Below are 8,780 nucleotides of genomic sequence, written 5' to 3' on the forward strand. Positions count from 1 at the left end.
CCCGCGCCCCCCTGTTGTGTCGTCGCCTCGTTGACCTTCTGACGCCGCCTCTTCGCCTATATAAAGGTCCCTGACCTAAATCTTCGAGACGGAAAAGCCACGGTACGAGAAACCTTCCAGAGCCGCCGCCATCGTGAAGCCAAGATCTGGGGGACAGGAGTCTCTGTTCCGGCACGCCGCCGGGACGGGGAAGTGCCCCCGAAAGGCTTCTCCATCGACACCACCGCCATCTTCATCACCGCTGCTGTCTCCCATGAGGAGGGAGTAGTTCTCCATCGAGGCTCGGGGCTGTACCGGTAGCTATGTGGTTAATCTCTCACCTATGTACTTCAATACAATAATCTCATGAGCTGCCTTACATGATTGAGATTCATATGATGATGCTTGTAATCTAGATGTCATTATGCTAGTCAAGTGGATTTTACTTATGTGATCTCCGGAGACTCCTTGTCCCACGTATGTAAAGGTGACAGGAGAGTGGATTTGGTGACAGCGTGTATACGTGAGCACGCATTCATTACCGTTGGATTTGCTTTGAGATTCTAGCCTCACAAACAGACACCAAACGGCGTTAAAATCTCCTTTTTCTAATCCCACCGCGATCCGACCAGAAAACGAGCCGAACTACTAAAGGTGCTACTATACTACTATAGTAGCAAATAGTGACCAGCATCACATATTTTATTTCCCAAGTGCCGTGGTTGCCAGTGCATGTGTTCGTCCAGACGTGATTAGGCCTATTTGCCAGTTTAGTAGTATGGAAGGGGCGATGGCCTAAGCTGCTGCTGCATGCTGTTGTGGAAGGTGCGGAGCGCGCCGGCAGTGGCGAAGAGGTAGAGGATGGCCACAGGAGGCTGCAAGAGGAGAAGGCCGCGATGCGGACGGAGACGGCACAGTACTGGAAGGCATGGAGGAGCAGCGCGCGTACGGCCGCGAGGATGCCAAGGGACTGTCCGCCGCGGTGCGGGAGCTCAATGCTGAGGTCGAGAAGTGCAGGGTGGAGCTCAGGGACCGGCGGCCGACGAGTTACATCCCACGCTAGAGACACATACACTTGGTTTTTTTCGAACCTAGATCCGATTTTGGGGGATCAGTGAGGAAACAGACACAGTGATCCTAATGTTGAGAGAAAAAAATCAAGAACTTGGGGTTGGGGATCGATTATCAAGTGAGCACGCCCCGTGAAAGAATCGCTAGAGAAATTTTATTCATGGCGTCGGAACAACCGGTGAAAGAATCAGTAGTTCATCACACATCAAACATAATTAATACAAAACAATCCGTGAAAGAATCGCAACAGAAATTAGCAATTTTTTGGGAACAACCGTTAACACTTCCGATCTGACAACATGTTAAAAAAGGATCCAACCAAGGATGAAAAGAAAGAGTCAACAGAAAAGGAATCTTTGAGAAGAACCCAACGCGGGTGTTGCTGGCGAGCTCCGGCCCGTAGACGATGTGCGGTGGTCGAGGGCCGACGGTGCCGCGCGCGTGGACGACGAACGGTGACGCGCGGTGGTGGAGTGGGGCGGACGGCGACGAGCGGTGGTGGAGTGGGGCGGACGGTGACGCGTCGATGCAGACGAGATCCGGCCGACAGGCGATGTGCGGCGGCGATGTACGGCGGCGCTGTGCGCGTGGATGTTAGACGACGACCCGCGGTGGTTGGGTGGGGCCGATGGTGACGCGTCCGTGTCCGCACGATCCCGGCCACGCCATGGAAGCAGGTGTACTCCCGTGGGAGGGCCGGCATCAGGCACGCGGTGGCGGAGGAGCTCACACGAGGACTGCTGTTGGAGAGAGTGAGTGAGTGGTGGAGATGAGGGGATAAGAACATGCGGTGTGTGGCCCTTAATGAACATTAGCATCCTGCAATACATCGTTAATGCAGCGCATCCCCGGTCCTTCGGGTCTACAAAAAAAGCTGGGATCAGGGGGCGTACGTGCAGCGTGCTTGCGCAGCTAGCAAGTTGCGTGTGCGTCGAGAAGGCTTTTTTTTAGTAATCATCTCACGGCACAACTAACACCGTTGGACACGTGTCAGTCTCTCACCGCGTGCTCACGTATACACCCGGTCACCAGGCTTCTTTTGAAGGTGACAGTGTATGCACCGTGTGGGTCTCTTAGGCTATATTTCACAGAATACTTATTCACTGTTATGAATGGCATAGTGAAGTGCTTATTTATATCTCTTTATGATTGCAATGTGTTTTGTATCACTATTCATCTATGTGCTACTCTAGTGATGTTATTAAAGTAGTTTATTCCTCCTGCACGGTGTAATGGTGACAGAGTGTGTGCATCGTGTAGTACTTGGCGTAGGCTATGATTGTGATCTCTTGTAGATTATGAAGTTAACTATTGCTATGATGGTATTGATGTGATCTATGCCTCCTTTCGTAGCGTGAAGGTGACAGTGTGCATGCTATGTTAGTACTTGGTTTGGTTGTGTTGATCTGTCATACACTCTAAGGTTATTTAAATATGAACATCGAATATTGTGGAGCTTGTTAACTCCGGCATTGAGGGTTCGTGTAATCCTACACAGTTAGTGGTGTTCATCATCCAACAAGAGAGTGTAGAGTCTAGCATCTATCTATTTATTATGTTATGTGATCAATGTTGAGAGTGTCCACTAGTGAAAGTATGATCCTGTTATCACCAGAATTTGACCGAGTCAGAGGTGGGCCGCGATCAAGATGGATTTGAAGAATATACATGGAAGAAATACGTGAATCGGCCTGTTATGCAAAGTTTGGGCTAGTTGGCCCGTGTATCTGTAATGTAGTAGGGTACGTATCGTTTAGGTAGAGTTTGTCTCGTGCACGGTGGGGATTATTCCCACGTTAGAAAGTCCCCTGGACTATAAATATGTATCTAGGGTTTATGGAATAAACAACAACCAACGTTCAACCAACAAATCAATCCTGGCGCATTGCCAACTCCTTCATCTCGAGGGTTTCTACCGGTAAGCATCATGCTGCCTAGATCGCATCTTGCGATCTAGGCAGCACAGGCTTATGTTGTTCAAGCGTTGCTCGTACTGAAGCCTTTTTGATGGCGAGCAACATAGTTATCTTAGATATGTTAGGGTTAGCATTGTTCTTCGTATCATATGCTATCGTAGTGCAACCCTTGCATATCTAGCCGCCCTCACACCTATCTTAGGTGTGGGGGCGGCACCCCGCTTGGTCATAATTTAGTAGATCCGATCCGTTACGGTTGCTCCTTGTTTTACAAGGATTAGTTTAATATCTGCAATAGTTAGGCCTTACAAAGGGTTGGAGGATCCAGCGGCACGTAGGGTGTCGTTTGCTAGTCCTAGACAGGATGTTCCGGGGATCAACCTCGTGTTGGTTTTTAGGCCTTGTCTAGGATCGGCTTACGATCACCGTGCGTGGCCGCGAGGCCCAATCGTGAGTAGGATGATCCGATTATGTGGTGAAAACCCTGAATCGTCGTAGATCGCATTAGCTTTATCTTGATCAAGCAGGACCACCATATATTCGTGCACCTCGTACGAATCATGGGTGGATCGGCTCCTTGAGCTGATTCACAGGATAACCTGAGAGCCGATCGAGGCTCGTATTTAATGTTTACGTGTATGCCATGCGGGAAACTAAGCGCGGCATCTCCATCACCTGCCTGACCAGGTATAGGTCAGGTGGCACGCCCTTGCATCAGCATCGGACGTGTGTACCGCAGGCTTTGCGGGCCGTCGCTCGGAGGGACCAGGGCCAGCCGCAGCCCTAAGTTGTTCCCGGCTCTCTCGTGTTGCCCGTCGCTGCCCGCCGGTGGGTTTTGACCGCAACACATTTCGGCACGCCCGGTGGGACAAGCTTCTTCATCAACCACATCGCCATCAACATCTGAGATGGCGGACGGCACTCCAGTCACGTACGAGGATCTGACCGACGAGCTCAAGAAGAAGTATGACGAGGTCAAAGCAATCCTCGAAGCCGACCTCATCGGCTCTTTCCACGGAACCCGTTCACATGGCATCAGGTGGAAGGGGTTCACGCCTGATGGTGCACTCGATGGGATAGACCTCTCTGCCCCGTCAGAAGAACGCACCAGGTCCCTGCGGCAGGAGATCAACTACATGGTGGCTCACTCGCTACACCGCCACTCTGAGAACCTGGTAAACACGTTGGAGCGTGTCGCTCTTCGGGTGATCCAGGAAATCACGAGGCACCAGTACTCGCCGTCAGGACCAGCTCTCGGGACGCATCAAGGAGAGTTGCCACTCCAGTCCCGTCCACCGCTGCCATTTGCGTGGGCAGCACCAGAAGTGCCGAATTCACCGGCATTCGTCGTCTACAAGATAGGTGGTGACCCTAGTGACTGCCAGTTCTTGCATGAGGCGCCTAAGGAGATCCCTCACGGGTACATGTGCACGTATGTGCCAGATTGCGGTAACTGGGCGCTCACAAACCAGGCCGCGACATCAGGGACTTCTGGGAAAGCAGGAGGAACGTCAGCAACAGATCTTGAGAAGCAGACGTGGCTAACTAAATATGCCGCCCCGACGAACCTCCGGAGCTCAGCTCCTGCAGGTTGGCTCGAGCTGGAAAAGCAAGCATGGCTGGCTAAGTACGCCACCCCGGTGAATCTTCGAGTTCAACTCCTGCAGCCAGGCACAGTGGATCAGATCAGTACTATCTCGAGAGACCAGTTCGGCATGGTGCCGAAAAGGAGGGCAATCGGCTATTCCAAGCCGTACCCCGACGAGTACGAGTTGATCCCGCTGCCACCTAAATATCGGCTCCCTGATTTCTCCAAATTCAGTGGATCGGATGGGTCCAGCTCCATCGAGCATGTGAGCCGATATTTGGCACAGCTAGGAACGGCCTCAGTGTCGGATCCACTACGCGTGAGGTTCTTCTCACAGTCCCTCACGGGATCGGCTTTCGGGTGGTACACCTCTTTGCCACCAGACTCGATCCGGACTTGGAAGCAGTTGGAAGAACAGTTCCATACGCAGTACCACTCAGAGGCTTCCGAGTCTGGCCTTGCCGATCTAGCACAAATACGTCAGAAGCGTGGAGAAACTGTGACAGAATACATCCAGCGCTTCAGGAATCTTAGGAACCGATGTTATTCGGTTCGTGTGACTGAAAAGGAGCGGTCGAGTTGGCGGTAGCGGGCCTTGCAGGCACCGCTCAAGGACATGGCCTCCCAAGCGGACTACCCCTCACCGGCGCACATGGTTCGAAGCTGTCGGCATATGAACAGCGCCACCCGGACTTGTACCAGGACAAATTCAAGCGTGCGATAGTCCCGGTCGAGGCGAGAGGAAGGCGAAGTTTCTGCGGGAGATCAAGAGGTAGCAGTGGGCTGAATGGACTCGGGGGCAACCCCGTGTCCCGCAAATGGGTTAAGCCACCGGAGTCCGCCTGGGGTTTTGATTTTGATGTGACCAAAACTGAGCAAATCTTCGACCTCCTGCTCAAGGAGAAGCAGTTGAAGATACCCGAAGGTCTCAAATTCCCCACGGTTCAAGAGCTGAACGGAAAGCCATACTGCAAATGGCATAACTCGCTCTCCCATGCCACCAACGACCGCGGGGTGTGGCGTCGGCGGATCCAAATGGCGATAGAACAAGGACGTCTGATTTTCAACCAGTACGCCATGAAGGTCGACACTCACCCCTTCCCCGCCGTTAACATGGTGGAATGCACTTACCCTGAAGGTTGCCAGCCAGGATCCTCGTTCAGCATCAACATGGTAGGACTTGGACACCACTCTGGGCAAGGATGGAGACGAGGGCAGCTGCTCTCGTAGCAAGGACGCAGAGGAGGCCGCTCCACGCGATCGGCTCCGTCATGATGGCAAGCGCTACGTCACAGAGGGAGAAGTGAAGAACATAAGATATCAGCGACCCCTCTCTGATCACCTCCTCAACAAGTACGTGAGTCAGTATGACCAACGCCGATGATCCAGCGATGATGATGAAAGGGAGCGTCTGGCTAGAGAAGCTAGAAGACATCGTCGGCATGATCGCGATGAGGAGGAGTGCGAGCGCCGTGCCAAGGAAAAGACAAGGGAGCAAGGCGACGAGGACAGGCACTGGGACTGTCCCTTCTTCGTACTCTCGCTGGGATTCAGGAATGAGCCGATTGCCCACAATCGGTAACTGCCCAGAATGCAACCAGAAGAAGAAGGAGGCAGCCAACGTGTCCGTATTCAAACGTCTAGGGCCTCTCCCAACGCAAAGCAAACGCGCTGAGTCCCCTCGGTTGGAAGATCTCGAAGATTCAGAAGACGAGGGAGAAGAAGAAGAAGACAGGTACCACCGTCCAAGGTGGTGCCCTGATGGACTCAGCCGTTCTCAAAAGCGCAGGGTTCAGCGATTGCGCGGCTTGGAGGAAGCCGAAAGGTTATACCTGCATACGCTAAGGAAGGCACGACCTGATCTGGCTGCGAAAGTTCAGCGAACCCTGGATGAAGAGGGTCGTCCACGGAAAATGGAGTGGCGCCCCAAGCAGAGGAAAGCCGATGATGAAACATCGGCTGGCACAAACATGGTACTCATCCTTCCAATGGAGTTTAGCGCTCCAGGAGTAAACGATGCACTCAATATGGACGACGGCGAGCGCATCGACATGACAAAAGATGAGGTGAGGCTGGTCTTATCCACTGGCCTGACGGAGTAGCCAGAGCAAACCGAGGAGCAAACGTGGCGAGGCTGATCCTTGTGATCGGCCCCCAAAAAAAAAATCTGTGAGGGAAAATTACAAGACCTTCATTGAGCGTTTCGATCAATATGGAGGCCGATTTTCAGCAATCGGCCAAAATTATCTTCACCACAGGTTCTGCTTACGCTCAACATTGATCTATTGGGCAGCGGTCACGTCGGCGGATGAGAGTCAACACGAATCTAGCGGAGCCGACGTGCAACATACGGTGCCTTGGCTAACCACAAAGCCGATATCTGCAGTCACCTGGCAGATTCGGCTCGGGGGGCATCTAATCAGATGAACAGGTGTAGATGAACCTGTGTGCAGTGAAACATTGGGGGCCGATAGAAGAAATCGGCCAGTAGAAAAAAAAAATTCACAGCCGATGCAAAGCCATCGACTCTAGTACAATTACACAAGACCAAGAAACAATGGGAGCTTCCTTAGCTGCAATGAGCCTATTGCCACGGTACTATCAGAGGTCAATGTTGGCGTACAACATCGGTTCAACAGGGGAAGAGGCAATCGATGGGGTCGAGAGCGGCTGACTCGGCAAGGTACCAAACCTTTGGTCTGATCTATGCATCCTCATCAGTATTCTCGCCTTGGTTGAGGCTCGGGGGGCAGCTGGCCCGGTAGATGCTCTGTTTAGGAGCCGATTGATATGTCATCGGTTCATCCTTCGTGGCAACCTTCTTCACAGAATGATGAGTGCAGGCAGAAGAGGATCGCTGAAACTGGTGGGAGAAATTTAAGGGCTCTCTTGAAGATTCCTCATTATCCACCATATCTTAAGATCATCAGTTGAAGAATCGAAGGGTGGATTTTAAAGGGCTGATGTGTTGCTATCGGCTCATGAAGCATTGGCTAAGGGGACAAATCGGCCCAATCAGCATAAAGAACATCGGCAAAATCAAAGGAAATTTTTCATTGATAATAAGATTTCTTACAAAGAGAAGCCGATTGTACAACAAAGGGACAGACTGCTACTGCTAATCCTATACTAGTAGGTCCCTATTCTAAGGGCTGTTGCCGTCTTCGCCGTCGCTGGGGTAGCTGCCCTCATTGCTGCTGTCGACGAATCCCTCGGTGCTGCTACTGTGACCTTCAGCGGAGGCTTCTTCCTCGTCATCATCATCGTCCTCGTCTGACCAAGCCCAGTCACGGATGCGCTTTGGCGGCGGTTCGTCGGAGGGGGTATCGTCCTCTTGTTCCTTCTTCATGTCGGAGGAGATGTCTTCGTCTTCGTCATCCTCTTCTTCTTTGGTGACGGAGGTGAATTTACCCCGGAAGGGAGGGTCGTCGTCGTCGCTCTCCGCCTCCAGTGCTCCGTCAACCAGGTACCGGAGGTCATCTTCCCCGTCGGTTAGGGGCATGGCCCCATCTGACCAGACGAGGTCCTCGCCCTCTGGCACGAAATCGAAGTCCCACTCCCGCTTGTCCCAATGCTTGGGGGCACGACGGTTGTACGCCTCCATCTGGTCGTACTCTGGAATTGACTCGCTTGAGGAAGAGGATTGGAGGGAAACGGAAGAAGAGGAAGAAGACGACATGGCTATGGAAGGAGAGGGTTTTTTGGTGCCGATAGCTAGAACAGAGGAAGGGGATGAAGAGGGCTAATCAATCGGCACGGTTAAATAACGAGGAGCCTGGCGGAGATTTAATGCCATTGCAGTTTCCGGGGAGATAGAGCCAAAATTGTCAAATCACACAGAGAAGGTGAGGAGGCAAGTCATCATGATGAAGAATACTGCGACGGTTCTGCTCTGCCACGACATGACCCTTCGAAAGGAAAACAGAGTGGTTTTGAAATTATCATTACCAAAACCAGGGGGGCATGTGTTATCACCAGAATTTGACCGAGTCAGAGGTGGGCCGCGATCAAGATGGATTTGAAGAATATACATGGAAGAAATACGTGAATCGGCCTGTTATGCAAAGTTTGGGCTAGTTGGCCCGTGTATCTGTAATGTAGTAGGGTACGTATCGTTTAGGTAGAGTTTGTCTCGTGCACGGTGGGGATTATTCCCACGTTAGAAAGTCCCCTGGACTATAAATATGTATCTAGGGTTTATGGAATAAACAACAACCAACGTTCAA

The sequence above is a fragment of the Lolium rigidum genome, chromosome 4, assembly GCF_022539505.1.
Source record: "Lolium rigidum isolate FL_2022 chromosome 4, APGP_CSIRO_Lrig_0.1, whole genome shotgun sequence".
NCBI lineage: Eukaryota > Viridiplantae > Streptophyta > Magnoliopsida > Poales > Poaceae > Lolium > Lolium rigidum.